Source organism: Orbicella faveolata, unplaced genomic scaffold (genome assembly GCF_042242905.1).
Source record: "Orbicella faveolata isolate gen_17 unplaced genomic scaffold, um_ofav_v1 contig_3, whole genome shotgun sequence".
Classification (NCBI taxonomy): domain Eukaryota; kingdom Metazoa; phylum Cnidaria; class Anthozoa; order Scleractinia; family Merulinidae; genus Orbicella; species Orbicella faveolata.
Genome location: NW_028301558.1, coordinates 24,179,743 through 24,207,429, shown reverse-complemented (window position 1 = coordinate 24,207,429; position 27,687 = coordinate 24,179,743).

The following is a 27,687-nucleotide window of genomic DNA, read 5'->3' as shown; positions in this document are numbered from 1 at the left end:
GTTCCTAGAAATCGATCCGAAGTTGGTCAAAATCACGATGCGCGTAAGGCGGTCTCGGCTACTCTTTAGGTCTTAAAGTGAAGTGTGGCTATATTTCGGCAAAGAAGGTCGAAAGTGAGCGTTGAAAAAGTTACGCTGTGCCCAATTCACTGCAAAGCAAGGCAATCAGGTGTTAGTTTAGAGTCCGCCGGATGTGAAAATATCCCCCAAGTTCCGAAAAATCGAGCGTAAGCTGGTCAAAATCACGATACGCGTATGGCGGTCTCGGCTACTCTTTCAGTCTTAAAGTGAAGTGGGGCAATATTTCGCCCCAGAAGCTCGAAACTGAGTGTTTAAAAAGTTTTGCTGTGTCAATTTCACTGCAAACCAAGGCCATCAGGAGTTAGTATAGAGACCCAGGAAGTGGAAAATATCCCCCCAATTCCGGGAAATTTAGCCTAAGTTTGTCAAAATCACCATGGGCGTAAGACGGTCTTGGCTAATCTTTCAGTCTTAAAGTGAAGTGGGGCTATATTTCGCTCCAGAAGCTCGAAAGTGAGCGTTCAAAAAGTTTTCGCTTGTCAAGTTCACTTCAAACCAAGGCTATCAGGAGTTAGTTTAGGGTCCCCAGGACTGGAAAATATCCCCCAAGTTCCGGGATATCGATCCGAAGTTGGTCAAAATCACGATTCGCGAAACTCGGATCGGCTATTGTTGCAGTCTTAAAGTAAAGTTGGGCTATATTTCAGCCCAGAAGCTCGAAAGTGACCGTTTAAAAAGTTACGCTTCGTGCATTTAACTTCAAAAAAAGGCCATCAGGAGTTATTTTAAAGTCTCCCGGACTGGAAAATATCCGCCAAGTTCCGGGAAATCGAGCTGAACTTGGTCAAAATCACGATGTCTGTAAGGCGGTCTCGGCTATTCTTTCAGTCTTCAAGTGAAGTGGGGCTATATTTTGGCGCAGAAGCTCGAAGATGAGCGTTCAAAAAGTTTTGTTGTGTCCATTTCATTGCAAACCAAGGCCATCAGGAATTAGTTTAGAGTCCACAGAACTGGAAAATATTCCCTAAGTTCCGGCCAATCGAGCCGAAGTTGGTCAAAATCACGATGCGCGTAAGGCGGACTCGGCTCATCTTTCACTCTTCAAGTGAAGTGGGGCTATATTTCGGCCTAGAAGCTCGAAAATGCTTTCAAAAACTTTTGCTGTTTCAATTTCCCTGCAAAACAAGGTCATCAGGACTTAGTTTAAAGTCCCCAGGACTAGAAAATATCCCCCAAGTCCCGGGAAATGAAGCCGAAGATGGTCAAAATCACGATGCGCGTAAAGCGGTCTCGGCAACTCTTTAAGTCTTAAAGTGAAGTGGGGTTATATTTCGGCCCAGAAGCTCCAAAGTGAGCGTTCAAAAAGTTTTGCTGTGTCCATTTCACTGCAAACCCAGGCCATCAGGAGTTAGTTTAGAGTCCCCGAAACGTGAAAATATCCCCCAAGTTCCGGTGTCGGCTAGTCTTTCAGTCGTAAAGTGAAGTGTGGCTATATTTTGGCCCAGAAGCTCGCATAAGAGCGTTAAAAATGTTTTCCTGTGTCCATTTGACTCCAAGGCAAGGGCATCAGGAGTTAGGTTAGAGTCCTCGGGACTGGAAAATATCCCCCAAGTTCCGGGAAATATACCCGAAGTTTGTCAAAATCACGATGCGCGTAAGGCGGTCTCGGCTACCGTTTTAGTGTTAAAGTAAAGTGGGGCAATATTTTGGCCCAGAAGCTCGAAATTGAGCGTTCAAAAAGTTTTGCTGTGTCCATTTTACTGCAAACCTAGGCCATCAGGAATTAGTTTAGAGTCCTCAGAACTGGAATATATCCCCTAAGTTCCGGCAAATCGAGCCGAAGTTGCTCAAAATCAGGATGCGCGTAAGTCGGTCTCGGCTACTCTTTCAGTCCTCAAGTAAAGTGGGGCTCTATTTCGGTCCATAACCTCGAAAGTGTGCGTTCAAAAACTTGTGCTGTGTAAATTTCACTGCAAACCATGGCAATCAGGAGTTACTCTAGAGTCCCCGGGACTGGAAATTATTCCCCAAGTTCCGGGAAATCGAGCAGAAGTTGATCAAAATCACGATGCGCGTAACGCGGTCTCGGCTACCGTTTCAGTCTTAAAGTGAAGTGTGGCTGTATTTCGGCCAACAAGCTGGAAAGTGAGCGTTCAAAAAGTTTTCCTGGGTCCATTTCACTGCAAACCAAGGCCATCAGGCGTTAGTTTAGAGTACGCGGAAGTAGAAAATATCCCCCCAGCTCCGGGAAATCGAGCCCAAGTTGGTCAAAATCACGATGCGCGCAAGGCGGTCCCGGCTACTCTTTCAGTCTTAAAGTGAAGTTGCGCTATATTTGGGCCCAGAGGCTCGAAAGTGCGCATTCGAAAAGTTTTGCTGTGTCCATTTCACTGCAAAGCAAGGCCATCAGGAGTTAGTTTAGAGCTCTTGGGACTAGAAAATATTTCCCAAGTTCCGCCAGATCGAGCCGAAGTTGGTCAAAGTCACGATGCGCGTAAGGCGCTCTCGGTTAGTCTTTCAGTCTTAAAGTGAAGTTGGGCTATAGTTCGGCCAAGAAGCTCGAAAGTGCGCGTTCAAAAAGTTTTGTTCTGTCCCTTTCACTGGAAACCAAGGCCGTCAGGAGTTAGTTTAGAGTCTCCGGGACTGGAAAATATTCTCAGTGTTGCAGGAAATCGCGCCGAAGTCGATCAAAATCACCATGCGCGTAACGGGCTCTCGGCTATTCTTTCAGTCTTAAATTTAAGTAGGGCTATATTTCGCCCCTGAAGCTCGAAGGTGAGCGTTCAGAATGTTTTGCTGTGTTCATTAAATTGGAAACCAAGGTCATCGGGAGTTAGTTTAGCGTTCCCGGGACTTGAAATTATTCGCCAACTTCCGGGAAATCGAGCAAAAGTGGCGCAAAATCACGATGCGCGTAAGGCGGTCTCGCCTACTCTTTCAGTCTTAAAATTAAGGGGGGCTATATTTCGACCTAGAAGCTCGAGACCGGGCGTGCGCTAATTTTACCTGTGTCCATTTCACTGACATCTTAGGCGATCAGGTGTTAGTTTAGAGTCCTTGGGACTGGAAAATATTTCCCAAATTCTGGCAGATCGAACCAAAGTTGCTCAAAATGACGATGCGCGTAAGGCGGTCTCGGCTACTCTTTCAGTCTTAAAATGAAGTGGGGCTATATTTCGGCCGAGAAGCTCGACACCGAGCGTGCGCTCCTTTTGCCTGTGTACATATCACTGAAAACTAAGTTCATCATGAGTTAGCATAGAGTCCTCGGGACTGGAAAATATTCCCCGAATTGCGGCAAATCGAGCCAAAGATGCTCAAAATCAAGATGCGCGTAAGGCGGTCTTGGCTACTCTTTCAGTCTTAAAGTGAAGTGGGGCTATATTTCGGCACAGAAGCTCGAAAGTGAACGTTCAAAAAGTTTGGCTGTGTCCATATCACTGAAAACCAAGGCCATCAGGAATTAGTTTAGAGTGCCCGGGACTGGGAATTATTTCCCAAGTTCCGGGAAATCGAGCCGAAGTAACACAAAATCACAATGCTCGTAAGGCAATCTCAGCTACTCTTTCAGTCTTAAAGTGAAGTAGGGCTATGCTTCAGCCCAGAAGCTTGAGAGTGAGGGTTGAAAAAGTTATCCTGTGTTCATTTCACTGCAAACCAAAGCCACCAGGAGTTAGTTTAGAGTCCCCGGAACTGGAAAATATCCCCCAAGTTCTGCTAAATCAAGACGAAGTTGGTCAAAATGACGATGCGCGTAAGGCGGTCTCAGCTACTCTTTCATTCTTAAAGTGAAGTAGGGCTATATTTCGGTCCAGAAGCTCGAAAGTGAGCGTTCAAAAAGTTTTGCTCTCTCAATTTAACTGAAAACCAAGACCATCGTGAGCTAGGTTAGGGTGCCCGGGACTGAAAAATATCCCTTAAGTCCCGGAAACTCGAGCCGAAGTTGGTCAAAATCACGATGCGCCTAAGGCGGTCTTGGCTACTCTTTCAGTTTTAAAGTGAAGTGGGGCTATATTTCTCCCCAGAATTTCGAAAGTATGCGTTCAAAAAAATTGTCTGTGTCCATTTCACTGAAAACCAAGGCCATCAGGAATTACTTTAGAGTCCTTGGGACTGGAATATATCCCCGAAGTCTCGGGAAATCTAGCCGAAGTTGGTCAAAACCACGATGCGCGTAAGAGGGTCTCGGCTACTCTTTCAGTCTTAAAGTGAAGTGGGGCAATATTTCGGCTCAGAAGCTTGAAAGTGAGCGTTCAGAAAGTTTTGCTGTGTCCATTTCACTCCAAAGCAAGGCCATCAGGAGTTACTTTACAGTCCGCGGGATTGTAAAATATCCCCCAAGTTCCGGGAAATCGAGCAGAAGTATGTCAAAATTACGATGCGCGTAAGCCGGTCTCGGCCACTCTTTCAATCTTAAATTAAAGTGGAGCTATATTTCGGCCCAAAAGCTCGAAAGTGAGCGTTCAAAAAGTTTTGCTGTGTCCATTTTACTGCAGACCAAGGAGATCGGCGGCCAGTTTAGAGTCTCCGGAAATGGAAAATATCCCCCAAGTCCGGGAAAATTTAGCCCAAGTTGGTCAAAATCACGACGCGCGTACGGCGGTCTCGGCTACTCTTTCAGTGTTAAAGTGAAGTGGGGCAATATTTCGGCCCAGAAGCTCGAAACTGAGTGTTTAAAAAGTTTTGCTATGTCAATTTCACTGTACACCAAGGCAACCTGGAGTTAGTTTAGAGACCCAGGGAGATGAAAATATCGCCCAAATTCCGGCAAATTTAGCCGAAGTTTGTCAAAATCACCATGGGCGTAAGGCGGTCTTGTCTAATCTTTCAGTCTTAAAGTGAAGTGGGGCTATATTTCGCCCCAGAAGCTCGAAAGTGAGCGTTCAAAAAGTTTTCCTGTGTCGATTTCACTTCGAACCAAAGCCATCAAGAGTTAGTTTAGAGTCTCAGGGACTGGAAAATATCCCGTAAGTGCCGAAAAATCGAGACAAAGTTTGGCAAAATAAATAAGCGCGTAAGGCCGTCTCGGCTACTCTTTTAGTGTTAAAGTAAAGTGGGGCTCTATTTCGGCCCAGAAGCTCGAAAGCAAGGGTTCAAAAAAAATTTGCTGTGTCTATTTCAGTGGAAACCAAGGCCATCAGGAGTTAGTTTAGTGTTCCCGGGACTGCAATATATCCCCCAGGTTCCGGGAAATCGAGCCGAAGTTAGTCAAAATCACGATTTGCGTAAGACAGACTCGGCTACTCTTACTCTTAAAAAGAAGTGGGGCTATATTTCGACCCAGAAGCTCGAAGGTGAGTCTTCACAACGTTTTTGCTCTCTCAGTTTCAATGCAAAGCAAGGCGATCACGAGCTAGTTTAGAGTCCCCAGGACTGGAAAATATCCCCCAAGTTCCGGGATATCGATCCGAAGTTGGTCAAAATCACGATGCGCGAAACGCGATCTCGGTTATTGTTTCAGTCTTAAAGTGAAGTGGGGCTATATTTCGGTCCAGAAGCTCGAAAGTGACCGTTTAAAAAGTTAAGCTTCGCGCATATAACTGCAAACAAAGGCTATCAGGAGTTAGTTTAAAGTTCCGCGGACTGGAAAATATCCGCCAAGTTCCGGGAAATCGAGCTGAAGTTGGTCAAAATCACGATGCCTGTAAGGCGGTCACCGCTACTCTTTCAGTCTTAAAGTGAAGTGGGGCTATATTTCGGCCCAGAAGCTGCAAAGTGATCGTTAAAAAAGTTATGCTCTGTGCATTTCACTGCAAACCAAGGCCATTAGGAGTTAGTTTGGATTCCCCGGACTGGAAAATATCCCCCAAGTTTCGGGATATCAATCCGAAGGTTGTCAAAATCACGATGCGCGAAACGCGATCTCGGCTACTCTTTAAGTCTTAAAGTGAAGTGGGGCTATGTGTTTGCCCAGAAGCTTTAAAGTGAGCGTTGAAAAAGTTTTCCCGTTTCCATTTTACTGCAAACCAAGGCAATCAGGAGTTAGTTTAAAGTTCCCGGGTCTGGAAAATATCCCCCAAGCTCCGGGAAATCGAGGCGTAGTTTGTCAAAATCACGATTCGCATAAGGCGGTCTCGGCTACTCTTTGAGTCTTAAAGTTAAGTGGGGCTAAACTTTTGGGCCCAGAAGCTGGAAAGTCAGGGTTCAAAAAGTTTTGCTCTTTCCATTTCACTCCAAACCAAGACAACCAGGAGTTAGTTTAGCGTCTCCGGGACTGGAAAATATCCCCCAAGTTTCCGAAAATCGAGCTTAAGCTACTCAAAATTACGATGCGCGTAAGGCGGCCTCGGCTACTCTCTCAATCTTAAAATGAAGTGGGGCTAAACTTTTGGGCCCAGAAGCTGGAAAGTCAGCCTTCAAAAAGTTTTGCTGTTTTCATTTCACTCCAAACCAAGACAAGCAGGAGTTAGTTTAGAGTCCCCGGGACTGGAAAATATCCCCCAAGTTCCGGGAAATATACCCGAAGTTTGTCAAAATCACCATGCGCGTAAGGCGGTCTCGGCTACCCTTTTAGTGTTAAAGTAAAGTGGGGCAATATTTTGGCCCAGAAGCTCGGAATTGAGCGTTCAAAAAGTTTTGCCGTGTCCATTTTACTGCAAACCAAGGCCATCAGGAATTAGTTTAGAGTCCTCAGAACTGGAATATATCCCCTAAGTGCCGGCAAATCGAGCCGAAGTTGCTCAAAACCAGGATGCGCGTAAGGCGGTCTCGGCTACTCTTTCACTCTGAAAATGAAGTGGGGCCATATTTCGGTTCTACAAGCTTGACACCGAGCGTGCGCTCCTTTTGCCTGTGTCCTTTTCACTAAGAACTAAGTCCATCAGGAGATAGTTTAGAGTCCTCGAGACTGGAAACTATCCTTCAAGTTTCGGCAAATTGAGCCATAGTTTCTTAAAATTACGATAAGCGTACGGCAGTTTCGTTTACTCTTTCAGTCTTAAAATGAAGTGGGGCTTTATTTCGACCTAGAAGCTTGACAAGGGGCGTGCGCTCCTGTTACTTGTGACCATTTTACTGAAAACTAAGGTTATCAGGAGTTAGCTTAGAGTCCCCGGGACTGGAAAATATCCCCCAAGTTTGGCAGATCGAGCCATAGTGGCTAAAAATTTCGATGCGCTTAAGGCGGTTTCGTCTACCCTTTCAGTCCTAAAATAAAGTGGGGCTGCATTTCGGCCTACAACCTGGAAACCTAGCGTGCGCCCCTTTTACCTGTGTCCATTTCACTGAAAACCAAGGCAATCAGGAGTTAGTTTAGAGCTTCCGGGAAGGGAAAATATCCCCAAACCCCGAGAAATCAAGCCGAAGTCTGACAAATTTACCATGCGCATAAGGCGGTCTCGGCTACTCTTTCAGTTTTAAAGTGAAGTGGGGCTATATTTTTCCCCAGAATTTCGAAAGTATACGATCAAAAAAATTGGCTGTGTCCATTTCACTGCAAACGAAGGCCATCAGGAATTACTTTAGAGTCCTTGGGACCGCAATGTATCCCCGAAGTTTCGGGAGATCTAGCCGAAGTTGGTCAAAACCACGATGCGCGTAGGACGGTCTCGGCTACTCTTTCAGCCTTAAAGTAAAGTGGGGCTATATTTCGGCTCAGAAGCTCGAAGGGGAGCGTTCAAAAAGTTTTGCTCTCTCCATTTCAATGGAAACCAAGGCAATTAGGAGTTACTTTAGAGGCCCCGGTACCGGAAAATATCCCCCATTTCCCGGGAAATCGAACCGAAGTTGGTGAAAATTACGATGCGCGTAAGCCGGTCTCGGCTACTCTTTCAATCTTAAAGTAAAGTGGAACTATATCTCGGCCCAGAAGCTCGAAAGTGAGCGTTCAAAAAGTTTTGCTGTGTCCATTTTACTGGAGACCAAGGATGTCGGGGGCCAGTTTAGAGTTCCCGGGAATGGAAAATATCCCCCAAGTTCCGCGAAATTTAGCCAAAGTTGGTGAAAATCACGATGCGCGTACGGCGGTCTAGGCTACTCTTTCAGTCTTAAAGTGAAGTGGGACAATATTTCGGCCCAGAAGCTGGAAACTGAGTGTTTAAAAAGTTTTGCTGTCTCAATTTCACTGCAAACCAAGGCCATCAGGAGTTAGTTTAGAGACCCAGGGAGTGGAAAATATTCCCCAAATTCCGACAAATTTAGCCGAAGTTTGTCAAAATCACCAGGGCGTAGGGCGGTCTTGGCTAATCTTTCAGTCCTAAAGTGAAGTGGGGGTATATTTCGCACCGGAAGCTTGAAAGTGAGCGTTAAAAAAGTTTTCCTGTGTCAATTTCACTTCGAACCAAAGCCATCAAGAGTTAGTTTAGAGTCCCAGGGACTGGAAAATATCCCGTAAGTGTCGAAAAATCGAGACAAAGTTTGGCAAAATAAATAAGCGCGTAAGGCCGTCTCGGCTACTCTTTTAGTAATAATATAAAGTGGGGCTCTATTTCGGCCCAGAAGCTCCAAAGTAAGGGTCAAAAAAATTTGCTGTGTCTATTTCAGTGGAAACCAAGGCCATCAGGAGTTAGTTTAGTGTTCCCGGGACTGCAATATATCCCCCAGGTTCCGGGAAGTCGAGCCGAAGTTAGTCAAAATCACGATTTGCGTAAGACAGACTCGGCTACTCTTACTCTTAAAAAGAAGTGGGGCTATATTTCGGCCCAGAAGCTCGAAGGTGAGTCTTCACAACGTTTTGCTCTGTCAGTTTCAATGCAAAGCAAGGCGATCAGGAGTTAGTTTACAGTTCCCGGGACTGGAAAATATCCCCCAAGTTCCGGGATATCGATCCGAAGTTGGTCAAAATCACGATGCGCGAAACGCGATCTCGGTTATTGTTTCAGTCTTAAAGTGAAGTGGGGCTATATTTCGGTCCAGAAGCTCGAAAGTGACCGTTTAAAAAGTTACGCTTTGCGCATTTAACTGCAAACAAAGGCTATCAGGAGTTAGTTTAAAGTTCCCCGGACTGGAAAATATCCGCCAAGTTCCGGGAAATCGAGCTGAAGTTGATCAAAATCACGATGCCTGTAAGGCGGTCTCCGCTACTCTTTCAGTCTTAAAGTGAAGGGGGGCTATATTTCGGCCCAGAAGCTGCAAAGTGATCGTTAAAAAAGTTATGCTCTGTGCATTTCACTGCAAACCAAGGGCATCAGGAGTTAGTTTAGAGTCCCCCGGACCAGAAAATATCCCCCAAGTTCCGGGAAATCGAGCTGAACTTGGTCAAAATCGCAATGCGCGTAAGGCGGTCTCGGCTACTATTTCAGGGTTAAAGTGAAGTGGGCTTCTATTTAAGCCCACAAGCTAGAAGATGAATGTTAAAAAAGTTCTGCTCTGTCCATTTCTCCGAAAACAAAGGCCATAAGGAGTTAATTTAGAGCTCGCGGGACTCGAATATATCCGCCAAGCTCCGGGAAATCGACCCGAAGTTGGTCAAAATCACGATTCGCGCAAGACGGTTTCGGCTACTCTTTCAGTCTTAAAGTAAAGTGGGCTATATTTCGGGCCAGAAGCTCGAAAGTGAGCGTTCAAAAAGTTTCGCTGTGTCTATTTCAATGCAAACCAAGACGATCAGGAGTTAGTTTAGAGTCTCCGGGACTTTAAAATATCCCCCAAATTTCGGGAAATCGAGCCGAAGTTGGTCAAAATCACGATGCGCGCAAGGTGGTCTCAGCTATTCTTTCAGTCTTAAAGAAAAGTTGGGCTATATTTTAGGCCAGAAACTCGAAGATAAGCGTTCAAAAAGTTTTGCTGTGTCCATTTCACTGCAAAACAAGGCCATCAGGAATAAGTTTAGAGTCGACAGAACTGGAAAATATTCCCTAATTTCCGGCAAATCGAGCCGAAGTTTGTCAAAATCACGATGCGCGTAAGGCGGACTCGGCTCATCTTTCACTCTTCAAGTGAAGTGGGGCTATATTTCGGCCTAGAAGCTCGAAACGTTGCTTTCAAAAAGTTTGGCTGTTTCAATTTCACTGCAAAACAAGGGCATCCGGACTTAGTTTAGAATCCTTCGCGACTATAAAATATCCCCCAAGTCCCGCGAAATGAAGCCGAAGATGGTCAAAATCACGTTGCGCGTAAGACGGTGTCGGCTACTCTTTAACTCTTAAAGTGAAGTGGGGCTATGTTTCGGCCCAGAAGCTCGAAAGGAAGCGTTCAGAAAGTTTTCCTGTGTCCATTTCACTGCAAACCCAGGTCATCAGGAGTTAGTTTAGAGTCCCTGGGACTGGAATATATCCTCCAAGTTCCGGGAAATCGAGCCAAATTTGGTCAAAATCACCATGCGCGTAAGCTGGTCTCGGCTACTCTATCAGTCTTAAAGTAAAGCTGGGCTATATTTTGTTCCAGAAACTCACAAGTGAGCGTTTAAAAAGTTCTGTTAAGTCCACTTCACTGCAAACCACGACAATGAGGAGTTAGTTTAGAAATCCCGGGACTGGAAAATATCCTCGAAGTTGCGGCAAATCGAGCCGAAGTTGGTGAAAATCACGATGCGCGGAAGGCGTTCTTTGCTACTCTTTCCGTCTTAAAGTGAAGTGGGGCTATATTTCGGCCTAGAAGCTCGACACCGAGCGAGCGCTCCTTTTATCTGTGTCCATTTTAGTAAAAACTACGGGCATCAGAAGTTAGTTTAGAGTCCCCGGGACTGTAAAATATCAACCAAAATGCGGCAAATCAACCAAAGTTGCTGTGAAATCACGATGTGCGTAAGAGTTTATGGTACTCTTACCGTTTTAAATTAAAGTGGGGCTATATTTCGGCCTAGAAGCTCCACACCTAGCGTCCGCTTCGTTTACCTCTGTCCTTTTCACTTAATAATACGGCAATCAGGAGTTAGTTTAGAGTCCCCGGAACTGAAAAATATCCCCCTAGTCCCCACAAATCCAGCCAAAGATGCTCAAAAACCACCATTCGCGTAAGGCGGTCTCGGCTACTCTTTTAGTCTTAAAATGAAGTGGGGCTATATTTCGGCCTAGAAGCTCCACACCTAGCTTGCGCTTCTTTAACCTGTGTCCATTTCAGCAAAAATAAAGACATCAGGGTTTAGTTTAGAGATTCCGGCACTGGAAAATATTCCCCAATTTCCGGAAAATCGAGCCGAAGTTGATCAAAATCACGATGCGCGTAAGGCGGTCTCGGCTACTCTTTCAGTCTTGAAGTGAAGTGGGGCTACATTGCTTTCCAAGAGCTTGAAAGTGAGCGTTTAAAAAGTTTTGCTCTGTCTATTTCACTGCAAACGAAGGATATCAGGAGCTAATTTAGAGTTTCCGGGAGTAGAAAATATCCCCCAACTTCCTGGCAATCGAGCCGAGGTTGGTTAAAATCACCATGCCCGTAAGGCGGTCTCGGCTACTCTTTCAGTCTTAAAGTGAAGTGGGGCAATATTTCGGCCCAGAAGCTCTAAAGTGAGTGTTTAAAAAGGTTTTGCTGTGTCAATTTCACTGCAAACCAAAGCCATCAGGAATTGGTTTAGAGACCCAGGAAGTGGAAAATATCCCCCAAATTCCGGGAAATTTAGCCGAAGTTGGTCAAAATCACCATGTGCGTAAGGTGGTCTCGGCTAATCTTTCAGTCTTAAAGTGAAGTGGGGCTATATTTCTGCCCAGAAGCTCGAAAGTGACCGTTCAAAAGGTCTTCCTGTGTCAATTTCACTGCAAACAAAGGCAAGCACAGGTTAGGTTAGAGTCCCAGGGACTGGAAAATATCCTGTAAGTGCGGGAAAATGGGGACAAAGGTTGTCAAAATGAAGATACGCGTAAGGCCGTCTCGGCTATTCGTTCAGTATTAAAGTGAAGTGAGGCTCTACTTCGGCCCAGAAGGTCCAAAGTGAGCGTTCAAAAAAAATTGCTGTGTCCATTTCACCGCAAACCAAGGCAATCAGGAGATAGTTTAGAGTCCCCGAGACTTGAATATATCCCCTAAGTTCCGGCAAATCGAGCCAAAATTTGTCAAACTCACGATGCGCGTAAGACGGACTCGGCTACTCTTTCAATCTTAAAGTAGAGTGGGGCTATATTGCGGCCTAGAAGCTCGAAGGCGAGCGTTCAAAATGTTTTCCTCTGTCCATTTCAATACAAACCAAGGCGATCAGGGGTTAGTTTAGAGTCTTCGGGCGTGGAAAATACCCCCAAGTTCCTAGAAATCGATCCGAAGTTGGTCAAAATCACGATGCACGTAGGGCGGTCTCGGCTACTCTTTCAGTCTTAAAGTGAAGTGTGGCTATATTTCGGCAAAGAAGGTCGAAAGTGAGCGTTGAAAAAGTTATGCTGTGTCCAATTCACTGTAAAGCAAGGTAATTAGGTGTTAGTTTAGAGTCCGCCGGATTTTAAACTATCCCCCAAGTTCCGGGAAATCGAGCCTAAGCTGGTCAAAATCACGATGCGCGTAAGGCGGTCTCGGCTACTCTTAAAGTCTTAAAGTGAAGTGGGGCTATATTTCGGCCCAGAAGCTCGAAGGTGAGCGTTCAAAATGTTTTCCTATGTCCATTTCAATGCAAACCAAGGCCATCAGGAGTTAGTTTAGAGTCCCCGGGACTAAAAAAATATTCCCCAAGTTGCGGGAAATCGAGCCGAAGTGGGTCAAAATCACGATCCGCGTAAGGCGCTCTCGCTTACTCTTTCAGTCTTTAAGTGAAGTGGGGCTACATTAGGGCCAAGAAGCTCGAAAGTGAACGTTCAAAGAGTTTTGCTGTGTCCATTTCAATGCGAACCAAGGCCATCAGGAGTTACTTTAGAGTCCGCGGGACTAAAAAATATTCCCCAAGTTCCGGGAAACCGAGCCGAAGTTGGTCAAAATCACGATGCGCGTAAGGCGGGCTCGGCTACTCTTTTAGTCTTAAAGTAAAGTGGGGCTATATCTCGTCCCAGAAGCTCGAAAATGAGCCTCCAAAAAGCCTTGCTGTGTCCAGTTTACTGCAGACCAAGGACGTCGGGGGTCAGTCAAAATCACGACGCGCGTACGCGGTCTCGGCTACTCTTTCAGTCTTAAAGTGAAGTGGGGCAATATTTCGCCCCAGAAGCTGGAAACTGAGTGTTAAAAAAGTTTTGCTGTGTCAATTTCACTGCAAACCAAGGCCATCAGGAGTTAGTATAGAGACCCAGGGAGTGGAAAATATCCCCCAAATTTCGGAAAATTTAGCCTGTTTGTCAAAATCACCATGGGCGTAAGACGGTCTTGGCTAATCTTTCAGTCTTAAAGTGAAGTGGGGCAATATTTCGCTCCAGAAGCTCGAAAGTGAGCGTTCAAAAAGTTTTCCCTTGTCAAGTTCACTTCAAACCAAGGTGATCAGGAGTTAGTTTAGGGTCCCCAGGACTGGAAAATATCCCCCAATTTCCGGGATATCGATCCGAAGTTGGTCAAAATCACGATTCGCGAAACTCGGGTCGGCTATTGTTGCAGTCTTAAAGTGAAGTGGGGCTATATTTCAGCCCAGAAGCTCGAAAGTGACCGTTTAAAAAGTTACGCTTCGTGCATTTAACTGCAAAAAAGGCCATCAGGAGTTATGTTAAAGTCCCCCGGACTGGAAAATATCCCCCAAGTTCCGGGAAATCGAGCTGAACTTGGTCAAAATCACGATGTCTGTAAGGCGGTCTCGGCTATTCTTTCAGTCTTCAAGTGAAGTGGGGCTATATTTTGGCGCAGAAGCTCGAAGATGAGCGTTCAAAAAGTTTTGTTGTGTCCATTTCATTGCAAACCAAGGCCATCAGGAATTAGTTTAGAGTCCACAGAACTGGAAAATATTCCCTAAGTTCCGGCCAATCGAGCCGAAGTTGGTCAAAATCACGATGCGCGTAAGGCGGACTCGGCTCATCTTTCACTCCTCAAGTGAAGTGGGGCTATATTTCGGCCCAGAAGCTCGAAACTCTGCTTTCAGAAACTTTTGCTGTTTCAATTTCACTGCAAAGCAAGGTCATCAGGACTTAGTTTATAGTCCCCGGGACTAGAAAATATCTCCCAAGTCCCGGGAAATCAAGCCGATGATGGTCAAAATCACGATGCGCGTAAAGCGGTCTCGGCAACTGTTTAAGTCTGAAAGTGAAGTAGGGTTATATTTCGGCCCAGAAGCTCCAAAGTGAGCGTTCAAAAAGTTTTGCTGTGTCCATTTCACTGCAAAGCAAGGCAATCAGGAGTTAGTTTAGAGTCCCCAGGACTGGAAAATATCCCCCAAGTTCCGGAAAATCAAGCCAAAGTTGGTCAAAATCACGATGCGCGTAAGACGGTCTCGGCTACTCTTTCAGGCTTAAAGTGAAGTGGGGCTTTATTCGGCTCAGAAGCTTGAAAGTGAGCGTTTAAAATGTTTTGCTCTGTCCATTTCAATGGAAACCAAGGCGATCGGGAGTTAGTTTACAGACCCTGGGACTGAAAAATATCCCACAAGTTCCGGCAAATTGAGCCAAAGTTGCTAAAAATCACGATGCGCGTAAGGCCGTTTCGTCTATTTTTTCAGTCTTAAAATGAAGTGGGGCTATATTTCGACCTAGATGCTCGGCACCGAGCGTGCGCTAATTTAATCTGTGTCGATTTCACTGAAAAGTAAGGCAATCAGGAGTTAGTTTAGAGCTCGCAAAGCTGGAAACTATCTCCCAAGTTTCGGGAAATCGAGCCATAGAGGCTCAAAATCACGATGCGCGTAAGGCGGTCTCGTCTACTCTTTCCGCCTTCAAAAGAAATGGGCTATATTTCGGCCCAAAGGCTCGAAAGTGAGCGTTCAAAAAGTTTTCCTGTGCCCATTTCACTGCAAACCAAGGCCAAGAGGAAATACGTTAGAGTCCCCGGGACTGTAAAATATCCCCCAAGTTCCGGGAAATCAAGCGGAAGTTGGTCAAAATCACGTTGCGCGCAAGGCGGTCTCGGCTACTCTTTCAGTTTTAAAGTGAAGTGGGGCTATATTTCGACCCAGCAGCTCGAAAGTGAGCGTTCAAAAAGTTTTCCTGTGTCCATTGCTCGGCCAACCAAGGCAATCATGAGTTAGTTTAGAGTCCCTGGGACTGGAAAATATCCCCCCAGTTCCGGGAAATGGAGCCGAACTTGGTCAAAATCACGATGCGCTTAAGACGGTCTCGGCTACTCTTTAAGTCTTAAAGTGAAGTGGGGCTATGTGTTGGCCCAGAAGCTTTAAAGTGAGCGTTGAAAAAGGTTTGCCGTTTCCATTTTACTGCAAACCAAGGATATCAGGAGTTAGTTTAAAGTTCCCGGGTCTGGAAAATATCCCCCAAGCTCCGGGAAATCGAGGCGTAGTTTGTCAAAATCACGATTGGGATAAGGTGGTCTCGGCTACTCTTTCAGTCTTAAAGTGAAGTTTGGCTATATTTTGGCCCAGAAGCTCGCACAAGAGCGTTAAAAAAGTTTTCCTGTGTCCATTTCACTGCAAAGCAAGGCCATCAGGAGTTAGTTTAGAGTCCCCGGGACTGGAAAATATATCCCAAGTTTCCGAAAATCGAGCTTAAGTTAGTCAAAATTACGATGCGCGTAAGGCGGCCTCGGCTACTCTTTCAGTCTTAAAATGAAGTGGGGCTAAACTTTTGGGCCCAGAAGCTGGAAAGTCAGCGTTCAAAAAGTTTTGCTGTTTCCATTTCACTCCAAACCATGAAAAGCAGGAGTTAGTTTAGAGTCCCCGGGACTGGAAAATATTCCCCAAATTCCGGGAAATCAACCCGAAGTTTGTCAAAATCACCATGCGCGTAAGGCGGTCTCGGCTACTCTTTCAGTCTTAAAGTGAAGTAGGACTATATTTCGGTCCAGAAGCTCGAAAGTGAGCGTTCAAAAAGTTTTCCTCTCTGAATTTCACTGAAAACCAAGGCAATCATGAGTTAGTTTAGAGTCCCCGGGACTGGAAAATATCTTTTAAGTTCTGGCAACTCAAGCCGAAGTTGCTCAAAATCACGATGCGCCTAAGGCGGCCTCGGCTACTCTTTCAGTCTTAAAGTGAAGTGGGGCTCTATTTCGGCCCAGAAGCTCCAAAGTGAGCGCTGCAAAAAATTTGCTGTGTCCATTTCACTGCAAAGCAAGGCCATCAGGAGTTAGTTTAGAGTCCCCGGGACTGCAATATATTTCCCAAGTTCCGGAAAATGGAGAAGACGTTGGTCAAAATCACGATGCGCGCCAGACGGTCTTGGCTAGTCTTTCAGTGTTAAAGTGAAGTGGGGCTATATTTCGGCCCAGAAGCTCAAAAGTGAGCTTCAAAAAGTTTTGCTGTATCCATTGCAATGCAAACCAAGGCCATCAGGGGTTACTTAAGAGTCTTCGGGACTGGAAAATATCCCCCAAGTTCAGGGAAATTTAGCCGAAGTGTGTGAAAAACACGGTGCGCGTTAGGCGGTATCGCTTACTGTTTCAGTGTTAAAGTGAGGTGAGGCTTTACTCCTGCCCAGGAGCTTGAAAGTGAGCGTTCAAAAAGCTTCGCTGTGTTCATTTCACTGCAAACCAAGGCCATCAGGAGTTAGTTTAGCGTCCCCGGAACAAGAAAATACGCCCCGAGGTCCGGGAAATTGAGCCGAGGTTGGTCAAAATCACGATTTGCGTAAGGTAGTCTCGGCTACTCGTTCTGTCTTAAAGTGAAGTGGGGCTATATTTCGGGCCAGAAGCCCGAAAGTGAGCATTCAAAAAGTTTTGCTGTGTCCATTTCACTGCAAACCAAGGCCATCAGGGGTTAGTTTAGAGTCCCCGGGACTGAAAAATATTGACCAAGTTCCGGGGAATCAAACCGAAGTTGATCAAAATCACGATGCGCGAAATGCGGTATCGGCTACTGTTTCAGTCTTAAAGTTAAGTGGGGCTATATCTCGGCCCAGAAGCCCGAAAGTGAGCGTTCAAAAAGTTTTCCTGTGTTCTTTGACTGAAAAACAAGGCCATCACGAGTTAGTTTAGCGTCCCTGGGACTGGAAAATATACCCCAAGTTCTGGGAAAGCGAGCTGAAGTTGGTCAAAATCAGGATGCTCCCAAAGCGGTCTCGGCAACCCTTCCAGTCTTAAAGTGAAGTGGGGCTATATTTCTCTCCAGAAGCTCGAAAGTGAGCGTTCAAAAAGTTTTGCTGTGTACATTTCACTGCAAACCAAAGCTATCAAAAGTTAGTTTAGGGTCCCCGGGACTGGAAAATATTCCCCAAGTTCCGGGAAAGCGCGTCGAAGTTGATCAAAATCACGATGCGCGAAATGCGGTCTCGGCTACTGCTTCAGTGTTAAAGTAAAGTGTGGCTATATTTCGGCCCACAAGCTCGAAAGTGAGCGTTCAAAAAGTTGTGCTGTGTCCATTTCACTGCAAAACAAGGCCATCAGGACTTAGTTTAGCGTCCAAGGGACTGGAAAATATACCCCAAGTTCCGGGAAATCCATTCGAAGTTCGTCAAAATGACGATATACGTAAGGCGGTTTCGGCTATTCTTTCAGTCTTAAAGTAAAGTCGGGCTATATTTCTGTCCAGAAGCTCGAAAGTCAGCGTTCAAAAAGTTTTGCTGTGTGCATTTCACTTCAAACCAAAGCTATCAAGAGATAGTTTAGGGTCCCCGGGACTAGAAAATATTCCCCAAGTTCCGGGAAAGCGAGCCGAAGTTGATCAAAATCACGATGCGGGAAATGCGGTAAAGTAAAGTAAAGTGTGGCTATATTTCGGCCCACAAGCTCGAAAGTGAGCGTTCAAAAAGTTTTGCTCTGTCCATTTCAATGCAAAGCAAGGCGATCAGGAGTTAGTTTAAAGTCCCCGAGACTGGAAAATATCCCCCAAGTTCCGAGAAATCGATCCGAAAATGGTCAAAATCACGATCTGCGTAAGGCGATCTCGGCTACTCTTTCAGTCTTAAAGTGAAGTGGGGCTATATTTCGGCCCAGAAGCTCCAAAGTGGGCGTTCAAAAAGTTATGCTGTGCGCATTTCAGTGCAAACCAAGGCAATCCGGAGTTAGTTTAGAGTCCCCCGGACTGGAAAATATCCCAAAAGTTGCGTGAAATCGAGCTGAACGTGGTCTAACTCACGATGCGCGTGAGGCGGTCTCGGCTACTATTTCAGTCTGAAAGTAAAGTGGGATTCTATTTCGACCCAGAAGCTACAAAGAGAGTGTTCAGAAAGCTTTCCTTTGTCCATTTCACTGAAAACCAAGGCCATCAGGAGTTAGTTTAGAGCCCGCGGAAATGGAATATATCCGCCAAGTTCCGGGAAACCGACCCGAAGTTGGTTCAAATCACGATTTGCGCAAGACGGTCTCGGCTACTCTTTCAGTCTTAAAGTAAAGTGGGGCTATATTTCGGTCTGGAAGCTCGAGAGTGAGCGTTCAAAAACTTTCGCTGTGTCCATTTCACTGCAAACCAAGACAAGCAGGAGTTAGTTGAGAGTCCCCGGGACTGGAAAAGATCCCCCAAGTTCCGGGAAATCAACTCGAAGTTTTTTTTATGTTTAAGGTAGACGGCCGGGATCCCTTACGGGAAGTGCAATGCCCGCCGACTGACAGTCTCATCCATAGCGTGGATACAGTGCATGTCCAACACTAATGGGTCTACCTAAGGTAGGGAACACCTACAAAAGTAGCCAGTTCGCCAACTTCGCCAGGGAATCGAACCCTGCCTACCTTTTCCATAAATTCCCAAACCCAAAACCCCACACACATAACAAATAGAACAAGACAGACTATACATAACAGAACAGGACACAAGCCTCAGTACAGTACACCAACTAAGGAGACCCAGTACAAGAGGACACGAAACAAAAAATGCCCAGATTAGGACCATGCAAAGGGAGCCACAAGCAAGAATTACAAGCCGAGAGTAAGCTGACCAGCAGCCACAGAAGCAACTACACCGCGAGCGCCCCATTGACGATGAAAATAACGCTGTCGACGGGAGGACTTAAAACGCTTGAAAAACAGCGGAAGGATGAAACGCACACGAGTTTTCACCTTGATGATCACAGTCGCAGCGCCCGGAGGAATGTCACGAAAGCGGTGATCATTCCGAGATTGCCAGATAGCGAACTTACAAACATTAAGAAGATAAACAAAGACACGAGGAGTAGCACGCAACTCATCAGAGTTAAAACCAAAGAGAACGTGGCGAGGGAGAATAACAGGGCACATAGGGGAGAAACTAAACATAAGAGACTGAAGCCAAGACAAAACACTCTGAGCAAGAGGACAAGAGAAGAACAAATGCTCAAGAGACTCAATGGGGGCACCACAAAAACAAGACAGAGGGATTGGCAAACCAAAAGAAACAAGACGCTGCGCGGTGTAGAGAACGCCATGAGCGATCTTCCAATTGAGGTCAATTACCTGGCGATCGGGATCGAAGAAAGTGAGAGAGCGCCACGTGGTGGGCCAATAAAGGACACCAAACGTGGACGCAAACTTCACAACACAATGCGGTTGAACAACGTTCTCGGAAAGAAGGTACAAATAACAGGATTTGGTGGTCATATAAGAAACAGGAGTACAAAAATGAGGACAGAGAGAGCCAAAAACCAAGAACGGCGAGACGCCGAAAACGAACCATCAAGACTCTGCCACGGAATCAGGAGCGACTTATAGAAAGGCGGCAGGAGACTCGAGGTAAAGGAAAAAGGGTCAGAAAAGACTTCAGCGGGAGAAGCATCAAAACAAGACTTGAACCAAAAGGACATGAAGGACACCCAGCCAGAAGGAGAAGAGGCAAAGCGCTTAACCCACTGACCGAGCAGAGACCAGACCTTGAATTTAATGTCAACAACAGAAAAACCACCAAGCAAAGGAGATTGAATGACCACCGAGCGAGAAACCAGTTCGCGCTTGCCGCTCCAGAAAAAGGAAAAAACCAAGGCAGAGAGCTCTCTCAGGACCCAAGGAGGCATGTGAACCAAAGAGGCCACGTACCAGATCCGAGAGAGGGCCAAGGCATTGATGACAAGAGACTTGCCACGAAAAGACAAGGAGCGAGCACGCCAAGACTTAAGAACGTTGTCAACCGCAGTGATGCGAGGCCGCCAGTTATCTTCCTCAAGATTCCCAACACCCACAAAAACCCCCAGGGCTTTAATTTTGACAGAGCTCCACTCCAAAGCAACTGGAGGATCAATGCGACCAGACCAGCTACCAAGCCAGAGACCCTTGGACTTGGACTGGTTAAGTTTAGAGCCAGAAGCTTTCTCAAACAGAGAATACACCTCAAAGGAGGCCTTGATGGAATCATCAGATGTCAAAATAAGCGATGTGTCGTCAGCGTATTGGGAAATGGGGGACAACGGAGGCAGACCAGGAAGACAGAGACCAGGAATACGAGGGTTGCAACGGATATTAGCTGCAAGAACCTCGGACACGAGAACATAAAGAAGAGGAGACAGGGGACAGCCCTGCCTGACACCCCGAGACAAGCTAAAAAAGGGAGAAAGATAGCCATTAACATTGACTGCGCTCTGGACTCGAGAATAAAACAAGTCAACCCAAGAGATGAAAGAAGGGCCAAAACCCATGGAGGACCGAGTGGAGCGCATGAATGCCCAGTCAACACGGTCAAAAGCCTTCTCCTGGTCAAGAGACAGAATGGCGATGGGGGTGCCAGAGGAAGAGGCAAACTCAACGACGTCACGAAGAAGAGCAACGTTTTCGCCGATGAATCTGCCAGGGACCCCACAAGTCTGATCTTTGTCGACCACCAGATGAATGACCTTGAGCAATCGACCAGCGATTACACGAGCAGCTAGCTTGTAATCAACATTTAAGAGGGTGATCGGGCGCCAGTTACGAGGATCCAAGCGATCACCCTTCTTAAAGGACAAAGAAATAACACCACGGCGTTGAGAAAGGGATAGACAACCAGAATCAAGACACGAATTGAGAACAGAAACAAGATCAGAGCCAAGGACATCCCAGAACTTCAGGTAGAATTCCATGGGAAGGCCATCGAGACCAGGGGCCTTACGCCTAGCCATACCCTGGAGAGCCGCAAGGCACTCACCAGGAGTAAGGTGACCTTCACACACAGAAGCTTGATCAGAAGACAAAGAAGACGGGAGGTTGTCAAGAAGAGAAGCCTGGACAGAGGGGTCAGTAGTACCAGCAGTGAACAGGGAGGAGTAAAAAGACGCAAAGGAGTGGCACAAATCCTGAGGGGAGGAAATGATAGAACCATCACTCTCCCTCAACGCCGAGATCCAGCGGTCGGCAGCATTTTTCTTTTCAAGACGGAAGAAATAGGCAGAGGAGGTTTCACCATCCTCAACCCATCTTATACGGGAGCGAACCTGCGCCCCCTTAGCAGCTACAGAGTCAATGATGGCCAATTGGGACAGGACCCCATGGTAGGGAGCAAGACAGGAGACAGATCCGGCGTCGATCCTAGCCTTGAGATGGTCAGCAAGGCGGACAAGGAGGTCCCTGTTTCTGGAACGAGCAGCAGATCTGTCACAGCAAAAACGAATCGTGAGGCCCTTAATGATGCTTTTCCCCTTCTCCCACCACTTAGCCAAGGAAGGAAAGCGAGGGATGGAGGCACGCCACGATGACCAAGCATCAGTGATGAGCTTGATATACTCCTCATCTTCCAGGACAGAAACATTAAGTTTCCAGAGACCTGGACCAGGGGGAATGACGTCCGGAACAACAACAGACAGAGAGACACCGCAATGATCAGAAAAAGGACACGGGACGAGATCACAAGACGGGACAGAAGATACCCAAACATAAGGGACACCAATGAGATCAATACGGGACGCAAGACTCCCATTCCACCTGGTCCAGGTAAAACCTGAGGCCGAGGGGTGTAAGTACCTCCAAATATCGATAGCACAGCAGGAATCAAAAAGGTTCAGCAGGGAAGAAGAGCTCTCACGAGAAGAATCAGAGGGATCAGAGCCAGAACGGTCCAGGGAACGGTCGAAGACCGTGTTAAAGTCACCAGCAAGGATAGTTGGTATCAAAGGATCAATCCTAGTATGGAGGTCATCCAGGAACTGATCCCGAGCAGGGTTACGATTCGGACAATAAATGCAACAAACACGAAATAATTTGGCACAAAACGAGAATTCACATTGCAAGAAACGCCCATCAACATCACACCATGAATTTACTAAGGTTAACGAAGAGCGAAACAAAACAATGCAGCCACAAGAATGAGCAGAACCAGGAGACACAGCAGAACCAAAACCAGAAGACTGAAACCACAAGGAACACTCAGAAACAGAGATACAATGAGTTTCCTGGAGGCAGACAACGTCCACGCTCACAGGGAGAGATCGCAACCACTGCACGAGACCAGCCCGTTTGGACTGATCCCGAATACCATTACAGTTTAAGGTGAGGATGGACAAGGCCATCACACAAATAAGATAGGTAGCCATCCAAAATCAAAAAAACAATCACTTTTTAATAAGACACAATTTGGGCCCATAAGCACCACAAACAATTTGGAATTTGGAACCAGACCAGAGACAACGGTAACAATTGGTACACTACAGAGTTTAGTTAGATTAACCAAGTAATATATGTTATTGATATCTATTGCTACTTTCACTACAATTGATATACTAAAGTTATAAAATAGGTTAAGGTATACGTTACAAATAACAATTGGAAATTTAGACCAAGGAACAACACAATTGGAAATTTGGATAACAATAAAACCAACCAAACCAACAAAAACCATCAACAAGGTAACAAAAGCGGAGAGAGTCATCACAAAAAGCATGAGGAAGACCTCAAACAAACTAAACAAAGTGCGACGGAAGCACCAGAAGGCAAGTGACAATTTGGAATTTGGAACCAGACATGAGACAACGGTAACAATTGGTACACTACAGAGTTTAATTAGATTAACCAAGTAATATATGTTATTGGTATCTATTGCTACTTTCACTACAATTATTATACTAAAGTTATAAAATAGGTTAAGGTATACATTACAAATAACAATTGGAAATTTAGACCAAGGAACTACACAATTGGGAATTTGGACAACAACAGGACCAAAAACCATCAACAATGCAAAAAGAGTGAGAAAAGCCAGCACGTTTAGAAGGAAGACAACAAGTTCGAGGAGGGCCTCCAACAAGCTAAACAGGCAGCAGCGAAAACACCAGAAGGTAAGTAATAACTTAGGGCATGAAACAATTGGTACATAGGTAATAATTGGAAATTTGGACCAAAGGACAACACAATTAGAAATTTGGACAACAATAAAACCAACAAAAGCGGAGAAAGCCATCACAAAAAGCGTGAGGAGGACCACAAACAAACTAAACAAAGAGCGACAGAAGCACCAGAAGGTAAATGACAATTTAGAACTTGGAACAATTGGTATACTACGGAGTTTAGTTAAAACAGCTGAGCAATATATATTATTAATATCAATAACTACTTGTACATAGATAACAATTGGAAATTTGGACCAAAGAACAACACAAATGGGAATTTGGACAACAATAAAACCAACCAAACCAGCAAAAACCATCAGCGAAACAACAAAAGCGGAGAAAGCCATCAGGATCTGGAGGAAGACTTCAAGCTCGAGGAGGACCTCGAACGAGCCAAACTGGCCGCAGCAGATACACCAGAAGGTAAATGAGGGCATGGAATGCGAGAGGCCTTCCGGGAACGCGATTTGGGTTTGGACCGAAAACTGCCATCAGAAGACGAAAGATCAGAAGCGTCACGCTTCCGAGCAAACGAGGGTTCCGCCATAACACTATCTTGAGGTTGCACACTACAACTCGCACCAGATGACGAAGCAGCAACAGGACTACTAGAAGACTGGAGAACAGTTACACAGGCTTCATTAACAATCCCAGATAAACCAACCAAAGCCGACTGACTCGGGGAACCATCCGACTGAGTCTGAAGTTCATCCAGCTGGTTAAGCCTCTCGTCAGGGAGCGAAGAGGGGAGGGAGGCATCAGACGCCGGCAAAGGCCGCGGAGACAAAAAATCAAAATGACGAGCCCGGCCACGGGGGGCAGGATCAGCGGCAGACGAACCAACAGCGGAAACGTCGGCAGCAGTGACAGCAGCAGCAGAACCGTCAGCAGCGGAGGCAACGGCAAGAGAAGGATCGGCAGTATTCGTGTCTACCACGTTAACCTCAGCAGCGACACCACCCACATCACTAGCGATGACATCACCAGCATCAACCTCCGAAGTGACTGACTGGAAATCGTCATCATCAAGCGCAACGCGCTCCCAGCGGCGACGGTTAGGACAGGAGTCCGAAGCGTGACTGCCCTTACATTTAAAACATACAGTGGGACAATTACGAGCAAAATGCCCCACACCTTTGCAAGCTAGACACTTCCCTTTATAAGGACAATTAAAGGCAATATGAGTGCCTTCCTTACAGATGTCGCAATAAATGGGCTGACCACGATACCAAACCTTACAACGATACGAATTAATAGTGATAAACCGTGGGATAGAGCTTTTAAGGTTTATACGTACAACACGCGTACCAGTCGCAATTTCAGGGAGATTTGTCCAATGTTGGAAACGAATACCCTGAACAGTTCCAAAGGAGCCCAGCGTATCATTAATGAAGGAGTTCGGCGCATCGTAGGGATAGTTGTAAACAACAACATTTACCCAATTTGGAGGTGGAGGCGGGGGAGGGACCACAGCCACTTTAACACCGTTCATATCCAACTCACCCCTAAGTTGCACCATCTCGCAAGCAGTCCTATCTTCAAATGTCACACGGGCGATCTTGTTAGGACATTGCTGGATAGCAAGAACTTTGATGTTTTGGCCAGCAAAATGCTCCACGATAGACTTTGCAATATCCGTATTGGACGCATTCTCAGCAAAACAATTCACCTTTAGATCAGCCGTGCGAGTCATATAGTTGGAAGGCATGACTGAAAAAACAACACAGATACAAAAAAACCACCCAAAAGGGCGAACCGGAAAGTTAAGCCCAGATGGGCGGGGCGCCCAACCGGATGGGTGACCCGGCTTAACTGTACGCTGGATGGGTGACCAACAGAGCAAGAAGAAAGCTCGAAGGCAAGATGGCAGCCAAAAAATAGGCAGGCAAAGCCACAAAAAAGCCCGCTGTGTTCATTTCACTGCAAACCAAGGCCATCAGGAGTTAGTTTAGAGTCCCCGGGACAAGAAAATATGCCCCAAGGTCCGGGAAATTTAGCCGGATTGGTCAAAATCACGATGTCCCTAAAGTGGTCTCGGCTACTCTTTCTGTCTTAAAGTGAAGTGGGGCTATATTTCGGGCCAGAAGCCCGAAAGTGAGCGTTCAAAAAGTTTTGCTGTGTCCATTTCACTGCAAACCAAGGCCATCAGGGGTTAGTTTAGATTCCCCGGGACTGAAAAATCTTGCCCAAGTTCCGGGAAATCGAACCGAAGTTGATCAAAATCACGATGCGCGAAATACGGTATCGGCTACTGTTTCAGTCTTAAAGGGAAGTGGCGCTATTTTTCGGCCCAGACGCCCGAAAGTGAGCGTTCAAAAAGTTTTGCTGTGTTCTTTGACGGAAAAACAAGGCCATCACGAGTTAGTTTAGCGTCCCTGGGACTGGATAATATTCCCCAAGTTCCGGTAAATCGAGCTGAAGTTGGTCAAAATCACGATGCTCCCAAAGCGGTCTCGGCTACCCTTTCAGTCTTAAAGTGAAGTGGGGCTATATTTCTGTCCAGAAGCTCGAAAGTGAGCGTGCAAAAAGTTTTGCTGTGTGCATTTCACTGCAAACCAAAGCTATAAAAAGTTAGTTTAGGGTCCCCGGGACTGGAAAATATTCCCCAAGTTCCGGCAAAGCGAGCCCAAGTTGATCAAAATCACGATCCGCGAAATGCGGTCTCGGCTACTGTTTCAGTCTTAAAGTAAAGTGTGGCTATATTTCGGCCCACAAGCTCGAAAGTGACCGTTGAAAAAGTTTTGCTCTGTCCATTTCAACGCAAAGCAAGGCAATCAGGAGTTAGTTTAGAGTCCCTCGGACTGGAAAATATCCCAAAAGTTGCGTGAAATCGAGCTGAACTTGGTCTAACTCACGATGCGCGTGAGGCGGTCTCGGCTACTATTGCAGTCTGAAAGTGAAGTGGGATTCTATTTCGGCCCAGAAGCTACAAAGAGAGTGTTCAGAAAGCTTTCCTTTGTCCATTTCACTGAAAATCAAGGCCATCAGGAGTTAGTTTAGAGCCCGCGGAAATGGAATATATCCCCCAAGTTCCGGGAAACCGACCCGAAGTTGGTCAAAATCACGATTTGCGCAAGACGGTCTCGGCTACTCTTTCAGTCTTAAAGTAAAGTGGGGCCATATTTCGGTCCAGAAGCTCGAGAGTGAGCGTTCAAAAACTTTCGCTGTGTCCATTTCACTGCAAACCAAGACAATCAGGAGTTAGTTTAGAGTCCCCGGGACTGAAAAATATCCCCCAAGTTCGGCAAATCGAGCCGAAGTTGGTCAAAATCACGGTGCGCTTAAGGCGGTGTCGGCTACTCCTTCAGTCTTAAAGTGAAGTGGGGCTCTATTTCGGCCCACAAGCTCAAAGCTCAAAAAAAATTACTGTGTCTATTTCACTGCAAACCAAGCCTATCAGGAGTTAGTTTAGAGTCCCCGGGAGTGGAATGTATTTCCCAAGTTCCGGAAAATCGAGAAGACGTTGGTCAAAATCACGATGCGCGTAAGACGGTCTCGGCTACTCTTTCAGTCTTAAAGTGAGGTGGGGCTATATTTCGGCCCAGAAGCTCAAAACTGAGCGTTCAAAAAGTTTTGCTGTATCCATTTGAATGCAAACCAAGGCCATCAGGGGTTACTTAAGAGTCCTCGGGACTGGAAAATATCCCCCAAGTTCCGGTAAATGGAGCCGAAGTTGGTCAAAATCACGATGTGCGTAAGGTGGTCTCGGCTACTCTTTCAGTCTTAAAGTGAAGTGGGGCAATATTTCGGCCCAGAAGCTCGAAAGTGAGTGTTTAAAAAGTTTTGCTCTGTCACTTTCAGTGCAAACCAAGGCCACCAGAAGTTAGTTTAGAGTCCCCGGGACTAGACAATATCCCCCAAGTCCCGGGAAATCGAGCCGAAGTTGATCAAATTCATGATGCGCGTAACGTGGTCTCGGCTACTGTGTCAGTCCTAAAGTGAAGTGTGGTTATATTTCGGCCCACAAGCTAGAAAGTGAGCATTCAAAAAGTTTTGTTGTGTCCATTTTACTTCAAAACAAGGCCATCAGGACTTAGTTTAGCGTCCAAGGGACTGCAAAATATCCCCCAAGGTCCGGGAAATCCATTCGAAGTTCCTCAAAATTACGATGCGCGTAAGGCGGTCTCATCTGCTCTTTCAGTCTTAAAGTAAAGTGGGGCTATATTTCTGCCCAGAAGCTCCAAAGTTTTGCTGTCTCCCTTTCACTGAAAACCAAGGCCATCAGGAGTTACTTTAGAGTCCCTTTGACTGGAATATATCTCGCAAGTTTCGGGAAATAAACGCGAAATTGGTCAAAATCACGATTCACTCAAGACGGTCTCGCCTACTCTTTCAGTCTTAAAGTAAAATGGGGTTCTATTTCGGCCCAGAAGCTCGAGAGTGAGCGGTCAAAAACTTTCGCTGTGTCCATTTCACTGCAAACCAAGACAAGCAGGAGTTAGTTGAGAGTCCCCGGGACTGGAAAATATCCCCCAAGTTCCGGGAAATCAACCCGAAGTTTGTCAAAATCACGATGCGCGTAAGCCGATCTCGGCTACTCTTTCAGTGTTAAAGTAATGAGGGGCTATATTTTGGCCCAGAAGCTCGAAATTGAGCGTTCAAAAAG